The sequence below is a fragment of the Catharus ustulatus genome, chromosome 9, assembly GCF_009819885.2.
Source record: "Catharus ustulatus isolate bCatUst1 chromosome 9, bCatUst1.pri.v2, whole genome shotgun sequence".
NCBI classification, from domain to species: domain Eukaryota; kingdom Metazoa; phylum Chordata; class Aves; order Passeriformes; family Turdidae; genus Catharus; species Catharus ustulatus.
The window spans coordinates 16,807,506-16,819,837 of NC_046229.1; the positions used below are offsets into that span (position 1 = coordinate 16,807,506).

The window sequence follows — 12,332 nt, forward strand, 5'->3', positions numbered from 1 at the left end:
CCTTATATGTGGCAGTTCCAAAAGGCAGGTATGTGTTGTAATTTCCTTTTTATATGAATTTAAGGCCCTAAAGATCTTCTTCATCAACAAGAAAAAACATTTAATTACTGATGTGACAAACAAGTCTTTGTCACAGACTTGTTTACTAACAAGAAATGGACAAAAGCCTATTTTTGTCATTACAAAATCAACTGGACAGCAGATGAGAGAATCTCTTTGCTCGCAATTCCCCTTAGTATCTTCCTCTATTCCTTTGCTCCCTCAGAATTGCACAGCTATGCTTTTCAAGTCCTGCTTTCCGAGCAAAAGCACAGAAAGGCATGCTGGTGTCTGCAGCAGCTTGGTGTCCTGTCCTCATGCCTGTGCAGAACACCCACACACCTCTCAGCCATGGATAATTTGGAGTCTCTTGGGTGGGAGAGATCATCCTCACCCCCAGCCCATGGCCCTGCTGCCACTTCACAGTCTGCCATGTTGTGGCTGTAAGCCCTGCTCAAGAAAGAGTGTGAATCTTGTCTTTTGCAAATCCTTTTTTGAGGAGATGAGGAATGAGTCTGCCATCTTGAAAAGAATGCATGATAATACAGATGAAGAAGTACAGCCCAAATATCTGGCAAGCCCAGCTTTATTCCTAAAGGCTGAGTCCTGCCAGCATCTGGATTGGAAAAAAGGATGTGACTCTGCTCCCACTCTGTGTGACTAACACTGGATTGTGTAAGGGAAGTCTAGGAAGCTGGAAATACTTTGGTGAGAATTTCCCATATTACTCAGAGTATAGAGAATTTAACAAAAGTACAGGATTTTTCAGTCATTTGGGGTGAGCTGTATGACTCATGTCTGACACATTGTTTTGTGATTAAACATTCCAAATAAGTGCCAAGGAACTCCCCATAACAGGTTGTGCTGTAAGCATTTATTTTGATTCTCATTAAAAAATAATGAGTTTTTCTTTTCTTTCTTGGTAGGCTGCACTGTTATAATTTGCTTATCAGATAGTAGTTACTGTATAAGCTTGGCACTGTTTTTAAAAAGGCATCATGGCCAATTAATGTGATCCTGGAATTCAGATTATACTTGCTTTATTGCCTCTAAAGATCTAATCTTAGAAGGTGCTGAGAGGACTCCAATTTTAAATGACCTCATACATTTTTAATGAAAGTATGAGAAAGAAAATTGAATGTAACTGCAGAGTGAGCAGGTGTTGGAAAGCTCTAGCATTTCTTAGCAGTATCCACAAACAATTAATTTTGTTATTTTTCATACCACCAATGCTGATCTTATGTCTATGTATCTTTGACTTCTTTATAAAATTAAATATTTTTATGTTGTGAGGGTTTGTGGACAAAATTAGCTTTTTTTAGAACGATGCCATTAATAATAACAGAAGAGGGTATGACAATGGAAGTATTTTCTGACAAATTCCAAAGGTATCTTCCCTGTACTTAAATTGAGGTAAAGATACCTAATTGTCTAATTTTTCCCATGCTCTCTAGAAAACATAAAGCAAATTTCTGTTAAGATGTCACAGAGATTTTTTTTCTTATGGGTTCCTCAAGGTAGCAGAAAGTGATTCTGTGATATTTTTTCTGGCAGGGGCTTCAAACAGTAAAGAACTGATGTGTACACTCTCTGGAGGGACATTGGGAATAATTTTTTCAGGTAAGTCACTGACCAACCCCAAAATACACATTCAGAAAGAAGACTGAAGGGAATGAGGTTAAGATCTAGACTGAATGTGTGCTGAAAGACATATAATTTGCCTTTGGTCTTTTGATCTAACAGATTCCCAGAGGATCTGAGACTGCAGGGTGAAGAGCAGATAGTGGTTTTTTTTAAGGGCAAGTTAAATGGGAAAGAGCCTATACTGATCTCAAATTGAGTGTTTGAAAATGGTGCAAAGTGAAATCTTGTAACCAAAAGTGTTTAACTGATCCACTTAGCTCGGGTAACCCCAAAGTGGGGAGCAACAGCGCACATAAACCAGGCTGCAGATCTGAGGCAGCAGCAACTTACAATGAAAAATTAGCTGGGGACTATAATCAGCAACAAGAGAAAACTTGAAGGGAGTGACCCTCTTGGGCTGTCCCAGTTGAAATCAGGGCTGAATGCCTGAGGCCTAACAAAGGAACAGTGATGACATAAAACAACACAGTTGTTGTTCCCTACTGGAGGACTTCTGATTTCTAGCAAGTATAAAGTTGTCCCCAGACAAGTATTGAATTAAAGAAATTCAAGACTTTGCAAGAGTGCTGAGCAAACAGAAACAGGCATTAATGAAATATTTACTAGGTGTAAATTTCTCACTCCTGTGCAAGGTGAACGAAATGTAAAAAATAAGTGAAAAGTATAAGTGAAAGAGGCCTAGGACAGTTGAGAGAAACCAGGATATGCATATGAATGCACTGCAGAGTATTTCTGCAGAAAATTATGTGTTGTAGTGTTTCAAGTGCTAGATTCTTAATGGCCTTTTTTATGACTTGTGCTGGCAATACTAGAATATACAGGGGAGTCGAAGCATTTGTGAGCAATAGGAGTGAATGGTGTTTGAATCCCAAAGCACTAATTTTCTTTTTATTATTATTTGCTAGTAGCATTCTAGCAGACACGCAGCAATTATCAGTAATGCAGTATTAAGTGTCAAATGTGAGCTGATAATGCCTGTAGGGCTACTAGAGCCAACAAACACTTATTTTATGTTGAAAGGTCTTGGAAGACAAATATTCATTTTATGTTGTTTTCTTGGAGTACACCTTAGAAGTTCCTTAGAAAGTCTCAGACAGAGAGTTTATAATTAATTAACAAGATGCAAGCATCAAGGAGGCAAGAATGCAATTCCATTGACATGACACAGGGAATCTCATTCTTCAGCATGAAAAACCAATGCAATGACTGGAAAACAACCTGCTTAGAAAAGCATTGCTTATGCCACCTTATGCAGTTGAGTTTGCTTTCTTATTTCCTTTCCCTTTTGTTGTTACTCATATTTTCTAAGTAGACCTTCTGTGTGCTTAGCACAGGCTTTGTTGTGAACACAGATCAAGAACTATCTAGCTGCTTCCTGTTTTTTAATGGCGGCTTATTCCAATTAATCTCAGTATAGCTTTCAGCAGTCTTCTACCTTTCAGCACTGAGTATCACCTTAATCCAATCTTTTGACATTTCTGTGGAACAGAAAAGGTCTCTGTCTCTCTGTCTGCCTTTTCAAAGTAAATTGCACTGATGGGAGAATTTTGATTTAGAATTATATCTGTATTTGCTACTCCACTTCTATCTTCAGCTTATTCATCCTCTTCCTGTATTTTGAACTCCACCAAAAGCCTTCATTCAGCAGAGTATGTGAACAGAATCTTTGTTCAGCAAAATGCTTAATTATTTCAGTGGTGTTCTTACAAATGAGTTAGGAGAACATGTAGTGCTGCACTGGGAGCAGTTCCTGTCGATATGAAGGGCAAGAATTCAGCGCAGTCTTACTCGTGTGTCTGCAGTTCTTGCTTCTCTTCCTCCCAGCACTCACCCTCAGCTGAGGACAATATTCCAGCCACTGAATGACTTGAAGGCAAGACAGCTGTACTTGAATACAGCAGCTTCCATAACCCCCCTGTAAAATGTCATACTCTGGTTATTGCCAGCAGCTTGGAACAGATGGCCAGGTAGGAAGTGTGGCACTCCATTAAAATTCACTGTAGCACCATTTTAGTCTTCGTAGAGTCACAAAAGGTGCAGGCAATTCTTCTTAACTGTTATTTTATTTTTCTGCAGGGCCCCATGTATTTACACATGTATTAAAGAAAAATGCCAGATGATTTGGGTAAAAGGTGTTTTAAAATATTGTTCTAATTTCATCTAGCATGAAGCTGTCAGGGTTTTGGAGGGAATATGAAATGTCAGACCTTGAGACTTCCAATTTTCACTTTATCTATGGCTTTGAGATACTCCTGTCTTGAGAAGAAAGTATGTTGATATTTCTGTCTGTCCAGTTGACACTGGGTGAACTGTTTATGCTTATCCTATTAATCTGGTGAATTATTTTGAGCTTTGCTAGTTTTTACTGTCCCGCGCAGAGCGGGAGGAGCAGGGCTCGGAGCGAGAGGCAGCGGAGGGGTGCAGGTCCCTGCAGGCAGGCAGAGCTGCGGCTGCTCACAGATCCGGCAGAGGGAAGTGTTGTTCTAAAATACCCGCCCCTGCACGAAGGGCTGTGTTGGTCACTGCGAGCCACGTTTTTGCACCAGAAATCAATGATCGTATGGAACATGTGGTTTATAAATTGTCAGTAGAAGACAAAGAAGCTTTAGCAAACGCCAGAAAGAGCAAGTGAGATAATAATGAGGATATGCCAGGAAATGAAATTAAATTATATTAATAACTATGAAGCTTACATGTTTTTTATTCTGTTAATGAGAATAAATGGTAGTATGGAGTTTTAGGAGTTAGAGTTGTGATCTGCTTGTTCGTGCTTCACCTAAATATGCAGCTGTAGCCTTTCATATCAAAAGACAGGATCTTGAGAATGAGACAGAAATGCATTTGGTGATCACAAGACAAGTTGTCATAGGGTGCTTTACAGAGCTGGCTCAGCTTCAGATACTGCTGCCAGCATGATCACCGACCAAGATGCTGCTGCTCCTGCAACTCCAAGCACTGCTGGAGGGTTAAAAGACAAGAGTAATATCATCCCTGTAATATTAAAAAGAATTTTCAATAGAAAATATTTCAAAGTGAAATTTTGACTGTATTACCTTTTTAAATATACAGCACTATACTATGTAGCTTTCCCTTTCTTACTACATGAGATTTCCCAAAATTGTACAAGTGAAGGGGTTGAAGTAGATGCTCTGGATACCCAATAACCACTGGACATAACACTTGAAATCATGATTTTTAGTATATATATTCAAAGTTGTGTTTGTGGCATCTACATAGAAAGTTAAAAAAAGATCAGGGGATGGCACAATGTGTGAAAGGAAACTGAGCTTTCACAGTATTGTCAAGATGCTGTTTTTCAGTATCTTTAAATGGCTGCCGCAAAAAAATAGAATGGGTGTTGGAGCTTCAAGAGCATTTTCCAGATAATGTTGCTTGAAAAAAACTGGAAAAATTTAGTCTTGACAAATAATCATCACTAAGCACTAAGCTAACCTTAAAGATGAGCTTGATCTGCTAGGTATACAGTGAGTAGCTGCACTGCTAAAACAGTGTTGGTTTTGAGTAAGATGTTGACAAAATATTTCCTTTGCTCAGGGATTGGTGTGGTTCGACTGATGGGTTGAGTTCTCTCCTTGTGCTTCCCCAGGAGCTACTCAGTATCAGAGTAAAGACTAAACCTAGATAATTGTGCTGCAATCTTATGCTCAACCAACTATGAACATTAACTTTCACGTTCTGAATTAATTCCATACTTTGGTTCTTAGCACAAATAGCTCTTGGTTTGATAATTTTGTCCAACATTATTTCGTCTTCCTAGCACATTGCTGACAAAAAGAAAATATGGCAGATCCTGGAGACAGACTTTTCCCTTTTGAGTTAGTATAAAATGACATGTATTTTATTTATTTTGTTCACAGACAGGGGAAATAGTCTCAGTAAAATAAATTAATTAAATAATTCCTCAGGGAAACCCTAATAGAGCAGAAAATTTGTCTCGATGGTACAGCCAGCTAAGGAAGCAACAGGTCATGAGACAAAAGGGAATTGGTCTCCTGGGAAGAGGCTGGCCTGCTCTCTGCTGTTTACCAAACCCCACCAAAGACTCTTGGAGCGGTAATTGCAGACAATGTCATGATGTTGACATCTTTGTGGTGACAGTAGCTGTTTCTCTGAGGTTAGATTACTATCAACGTTCATCACCTTAAGTAGAAACTACCAGCCTAAAACAAACACATTCCCTGCTAGGCTACTGCTGTCACTGCAAACTAAAAAAACAGTCTGTTTCTCTTTTTCAACACACCTTTTCGTTGGTATTTCTACATGTTTGGATTAGAAAGTGAGGTTCCCTTTTGTTTTAATTAGTTTCACTTTTGACTCCAGTGCAATGCTTGTGCTTCCTCAAAAATATGATGTATCTTAATGTCTCTTTTAAATTGAAACTAACACTACTAGCTAAATGTGCACTGACTACACATCTGAAAACTGTGAATACAATTTCAAAATTGTTAAACTTTTGCAAAATTTAGTGTCTTTGTTATTTAAAATGAAGATGGTTTTGTACAGCTGCAGAGGAAAGGATTTTTGTGTTTCATGGAGGAAAAAGCAATATTTTGAAAATATTGCCTTTTCCCACGACATTGATGACTGGACAGAGAATAAACATTACCATAGCAGAGCCAGTGTAAGGAGTGTAATTATACTGCAAATAGAGCTTAGACTAGGTCTTTGCAGTGGCGTTACTAATAATGAAAATATGTCAGGACAATTACTTGAATAGGGTGAACTGTTTGCACTACTCAGAGGAGGGAGACAGAGCCCATTTGTCCCAGTTTTTGTAGAAATCTAGGTAGAAATCAAAATTTTCCTTCAGGCTTTCATGCTTTTGCCCAGCAGAACCGGCCTCTTCAGACATCTGGAGAAGAGAGCTGCACTGCCCATTGGAGAAAGAGGAGGTAAAATAGGAAAGTCAAATGAATTATGACTTTTTTAAAACGCTCTGTTTATTTGTGGACTTTATAATGTCGGTATCAGGTTTTCAGTGAAACCACGAGCCATAAAGCAGTCTTTCGACTGTTCCTGTCAGAAAGGGTGGCGGCGTTGGGTGTCCCCGGCCCCGGAAGGAGACCCCCGGTGCTGCAGGACATTGGCAGCGGCGGTGCCGCGGCTGGGGCGGGAGCTGATCCCCAATGCCCCCGCTCGGTACCGCTCCCCAGCATCCACAGCATCCCCACATCCCCAACCCGCTCCTTCCGCTCGCCCCCAGCGGGGCTCGGGGCCGCTCCGGGATCCGCGCCCCGTCCCAGCCGAAGCCTCCGCTGGGATTAAATTGCCGTTCATGAGTGTCACCGTCTCTATTTTTATTTGCTAACGGCCGACGACAATGGCTTTCTCACTTCCTCCACCTCTGCAAACGGCTCGGGTTATTTAAACGCCGGCACGGGGCGGGGGCTGCTGCCTGCGGGCCGGCACAGCCGCAGCGCCGCACCGAGGGGCTCTGAGGCGGGCGGCCCCGGCCGCGGTGCCGGGAGCTCTCCGCACTGCCGGGAGGGCGGTCAGGCGGCTCCGCAGGTGAGCGGCAGGGCCGGGCCGGGGCCGGGCGCGTTGCTTTTGTCCGCCGCATTTCCCCCGCCCCGGCCCGTCAGCGGCGCCGCCGGCCGCGCCCCATTGGCTGCGCGCGCGGTAACGTGACAGCGGCGGGGCCCGCCCCAGACGCGCCGGTTGGAGCCGGTGCCTCGCGCTGCGCCGCCGGCTGCCGCGCGGACGGAGCGCGCGGACCCAGCGCTGCTGCGCGGGCGGGCCGGGGGGCGGCGGTGGCGGCGGGGCAGGTAAGGGAGGGGCGGCTGCCGCTGACAGGTGCCTGCGGCCCCGGCGTGCGAGGGAGGCACGGGCGGAAGGAGGGGGAGCAGCGCGGAGCGGGGCTTTCCGAGGGCAGCTCTCGCTGTCCCCACTTTTCCCGGGGTTGCCCCTCCGCCGGCGGAGCGGGAGGGCGCTGCCGTCCCGCGGGGTCCCCGGCGCCGCTCGTCGGGCGGCCCGGTGAGCCTGCGCGGCGGCCGCCGCTTCCCTCAGCGGGGCCGCTCACCTGCCGTGGCCCCGCGGGCCGGCCTGGGCAGAGGGACCGGGAGCGGGGGTCTGTGGCCGCCCCCTGGGCCCGCGGGCGGAGCTCGGCGAAAACCGCTCTGTGGTTTGCGTAACCGATATCTGCGCGTCCTCGAGTGACCCGGGCGCTACAGGTCGCCTGGGGCCGCTTTCCTCTGCCCCGGGCTCGCCCTGCCGGGCGGCAGCTGCCACCCTTCGGCCCCGTGCGGGCAGGCGGCACCTGCCCTCGGGCAAGTGGCAGGCCCACTCGAGCCGCGTCCCAGCCTCCCCGCACGGGAGAAAAGAGTTAACTCCGCGCTGAGGCCTGACAGCCCTGCGTGTGGAACTAGAACCGTCCTATTTGTCGTTGTGTTCCTTTCTCCTGTCTGGCCATGCGTTTCTCGTCCCAGCTCATCAGGCATCTTGTAGCAGCCCCTTGCCGGGCAGCCTCTCTGCGCCCTGGCTGAGTTGTGCAAGTGGCGTCAGGCTGACTTTGCGCCGTCTGCTCAGGGGTGAAACTGGGGCAGCTTCCTGGCTTTGGGTCAGAATTTGGCCGTAGTGAATGCTGCAGTTGACCAGTTATGTAGGAGGGATTAAAGTGAACTTCCCAAAAGCTTAATTTTATGTTAAGAATGTAATTAATTGTGCTGATAAGGTGAACTGTTTGAATTGGCCCCTCAATTCTTGAACAAGCTAGAAGCTATGTGATCTCTTACGGTTTCAAGTTTTTATGTTATATATTCTGCTGACTCCCAGCTTTCTTTGTCTGTTTGGTGAAAGGACAAGGTAAGGCATCAATTATTTCAGGTGTCTTGGAATTTTTTAAGTACCTTTCTATCAGGTAGGGCAAGAGATTAGGCCTTAGTGATCTGTCTTGTTTAACTTAAACTTTTGAGAGAGCGGTGAAGGAAAGCCCATGAGGTTTAAGTAGTGAAATCTTACAGTACTTGCAGAATTTATCAAGTAATGTCCATCTGTACTGTACATGTTTTCTTCAATAGCTGTGTAGCTCAGATGATAGTGTGAAGAATAGAAGAGTGAACTTTTCTTCAGCATCTGCGGCCCTGAGCAGTGCAAAGGACATGGAATGAAATGGGAGTGGAAATGAGAATAATTATGGCAGAGAACCAGTAGTTAATATATTACACAGGAAGGATTTTGAGAGGGTTTTTGTGAGTGTTTAAAGCATTTTGTTGTAGCCAGATAACAAATGTTTATCAGAGAGTTTTATATTAGCATGTATTTTTACATTCTATTGAATTTTACATTCACATAACGCAATTAACTTCAGTAAGATTCATGTAACTCTTAGAAATTGTGCAATATTTACTTGCTAGTTTATGTTTTTGAGAGAAGAGAGTTGCTGGTCTGGCTTGTCTTTGTTTCCTCTTTCATGAAAACACTATTTTTATGGGGAGAAAATTGCCTTTTGTTTATTGCAAGTTACCAATACAACTGTTGTTTGAAGTTACTGAAAGCATGTTGAATAATTTTTAGAGAGGGAGCAACAGTGCTAAAGAAGCATCCATCAGTATTTCAGCATTGTAAAATGAACCTTATAGAGCAGTGTGTTGCTGTAAAATGAATCTTTTTCTAAGTGGTTTCTGAAGGGGGATGGAGGGGGAAATCGTGTCTGGTTTTAGCTGCTGCTGTGCCTGCTCTGCCTGATGTGCTACAGGTAGCAAAAGAGACTGTGGTACTAATAATACTGCTTCAGCTCACAATACCTACTGCTAAAGCCATAAAGCTTTGCTCAGCTAGGATTAGAAATGGGTGTTTCATGTGACTAAGGGGATAAGGTGTGGTTTATATGGGTCTCTGTGCTGCCTATCTAAATGTTTCACGCTGCTCTCTGTATTGTAAGCGCTAACCTGTGGGCTGTATTTATCCTCAGGCATCCTTATAACAGCTGTTCAGCTCTTGTCTTGTACATAATGTTATTCTGCCAGTTGCTTTTGCAGTTACTCTTTCTAAAGATAAGTTAGCAGTCTGTGCTGTGGTTATGAAGCTGTTTGGTTCAGATATCAAGGGTAACCATGTAGAAGGTTGAGAAATGTAAAGTGGAATTAATATTAATATTAATTAATATTAATATTTAATGTTAAAGTGGGATGGGTTATATAATTCCAGTTAGAGTTTTACCAGACTTGGTGAGTGGGGCTTCAGTTTATTGTGCTTATGCCTGAGTTTGGGGATTTTTTTCCCCAAGAGTTCTTAGTCTGCTACAAATGAGTTCTGGATTTAATTTTTAGCTAGTTAAAATCAAATTGTGATTCACTGTTGAACTGAAGGGTCATAATACTTAAGAATAGTTTCCTCAGCTATTTGATTTAAATTTACCAATATGAAAAGGCTGTGCTCTGTAGTGATGTAGTGCCTTGGGAGGAAGGCAGATGATGCAGCTCTCAGTAAAGCTGTTACAAGTGCAGTTCAAGGGACAGTGCTGACAAACTCTCTTCTGATGTGCACCCGAGAAGATTCTAGGGTCTTTCAACAATCAGAAGCGAATTGTGGAGAACTTGTAATTTCAATTATTACTTGTATTTCAACTATTTTCAATTTAATTCTCATTGGTGTTGCTCTGTTTCAAAATAATGTATTTACACACAGTGAAATAAATTATGTGACTGCATTTCCTTCATAAGGACTCAACCTTAAGTATGTTTGGATGCTGTAAATGGGAATGCAATTTCTTATACTGAAATTGAGAATTTAATTGACTGTGAGAAACTAAAGGGATTAAAAATGCTGGTAAGGGGTCCAGTGATACCAGTAAGAATATGGTAGTTACACAATCTGGGTGTTATTAATTGTGAGTAGAATTTAGACATTGTTGCAAATACTTTGTTTCTTTGTGAGATAGTTTGAATTGTGATTTTAGTTAGCAAAGTTTCAGTTTTGTGGCACAACAGCTACAAAACCGTGGTGGGTGTTGTTTACTCAGGCTTAATTAAAGTGACATTGATTTTTAAAGCTCTTATTTCAAAACCCAGAAAATTTAACCCCTTATTTCCCAGACATTATTACCTTAGTTTTCTGGGGAAAATACCAGTATTCTGTGAATAGTTTAGGTTGTCAAGTATTTATTCAGCTACTTTCTGCTAGCTAAATAAATCATCTGCATCCAAATGTAACAATCTACTGAGCTGAAATTTAGTAATAGCACATTGTGATTTTAATGCTGAAATATTAGTCATTTGAACTAATTTTTCCATCTGAATGAAAGCAAAATCTTGGTGTGCATTTGTTGAGTAATCCAAAATATTTGAAGAAGGGAGGGAGTTTGAAAATTTTTGACTAAAAGCTGTTACTTTCTAGCCTGTGTTTAAATTATTCACAAGATAAACTTTTATTTTCCAACCTATGCCAATGCAAGTGTGAAACTTATTGTTGCTTTTCCAGTGCCTTTTCCAAGTAAATGCTTTTTATTAAATATTAACATTGTTTAAATACTAACTTTGCAGTGACACTGACTACAAAGTTGGGAAAATTATTGCTTAATTGAAGTGAGATGGGATATGTCAGTACTCAAGTGCTTTACCAAACAGGATTTAAAAGCAGTGTCTGCTTTGCTTCAAATTATTATTTAGTTTCTTACAAATATGGGGCTGGAGGTTTTTTACTTCAAAGTTCTTAATTGATTCAGGTGATGATAAAGCCTTGACTCTTGTTTTTGTACTTCTTAAACTTGGCTTCTTACCAAAGTGTGTTTCTGATAATACTGCTATCTGAAAAACCTTACCAGCTGTTGGGTCTCTTCAGACAGCCTACTCAAAAAAAGGAATTTTTGCGCTGTTGGAGACTTGCACAGCACACTTGGGTTTGATGGGAGTACAACGCGTGAACATAGCTCCTAAACTGACTTAGTGTTTGTTCAGGAAACAAAGCAGGATTACTGTGGATTTACTGTAGAATTCAAGTCTGATTGCTTGTTTGTGGTTCTGAGACTTGGCATTGTTCTAGGAGATGCTTCTGATAGGCACAACAGGCTTTCAGCTCTCCTGATCCTTTGCTCATGTGCAGCTCTGAACTCTACACTTAGGTTTAGGCATGAAATTTGTACATACTCTACCACATTGTGTGCAATGTGAAATTTGTCTTTCAGTCCATTCATTTTATTAAAAGAAGATGTAGCTGTTTACTCTGTCCAATTAGTAAATACATAATGCAGAGTAATATGATTAGTAAGATATTGAGAGGCTGGGGGCATTGTGCAGGCACATTGCATGCTGCTGGAGGATTGGTAAAGCCTCTTCAATTTCCATTTCACACAGGCTTGTGTTTGGCTCCAGTCTCAAGTTTTTCCTTTTCTTACTCTGGGTTTCAGGAGAGCTGGCATACAAATAGAGTGCCTGAGTTTGCATCAGATATCAATTGGAAATGTATCAGTTCTAATTATTCTATTTTAGCTGTTTAGACCACACATCTAGGATCAAGCGTTTCAGTTTGTCAGGCTGGCATTCACTTGTCAGGCTGGTCCTTCCTATTAAACAAGATGAAAACCTGCTGCTTCTAAAAGGAGATATGAGCCGCTACTGAAAATCCAAATCAGCTTTCAGATGTCAGAACTAATAGAGTGAAATCAGATGTGTTTCTGTATTGCTGCCCTGATA

The 12,332-nt window shown here is 42.3% G+C and overlaps 1 protein-coding gene across 1 annotated transcript in view; it reads left to right on the forward strand.

Moving 5' to 3' along the window:
- Positions 1 to 12,332, forward strand: part of LRRC8B (leucine rich repeat containing 8 VRAC subunit B) — a 29,545-nt gene that overhangs the window by 2,717 nt on the left and 14,496 nt on the right. The window contains exon 2 of the mRNA XM_033066999.1: positions 1,594 to 1,659. The gene's annotated coding sequence lies outside the window, so the exon portion shown is untranslated. The remainder of the gene's footprint in view (positions 1 to 1,593; positions 1,660 to 12,332) is intronic.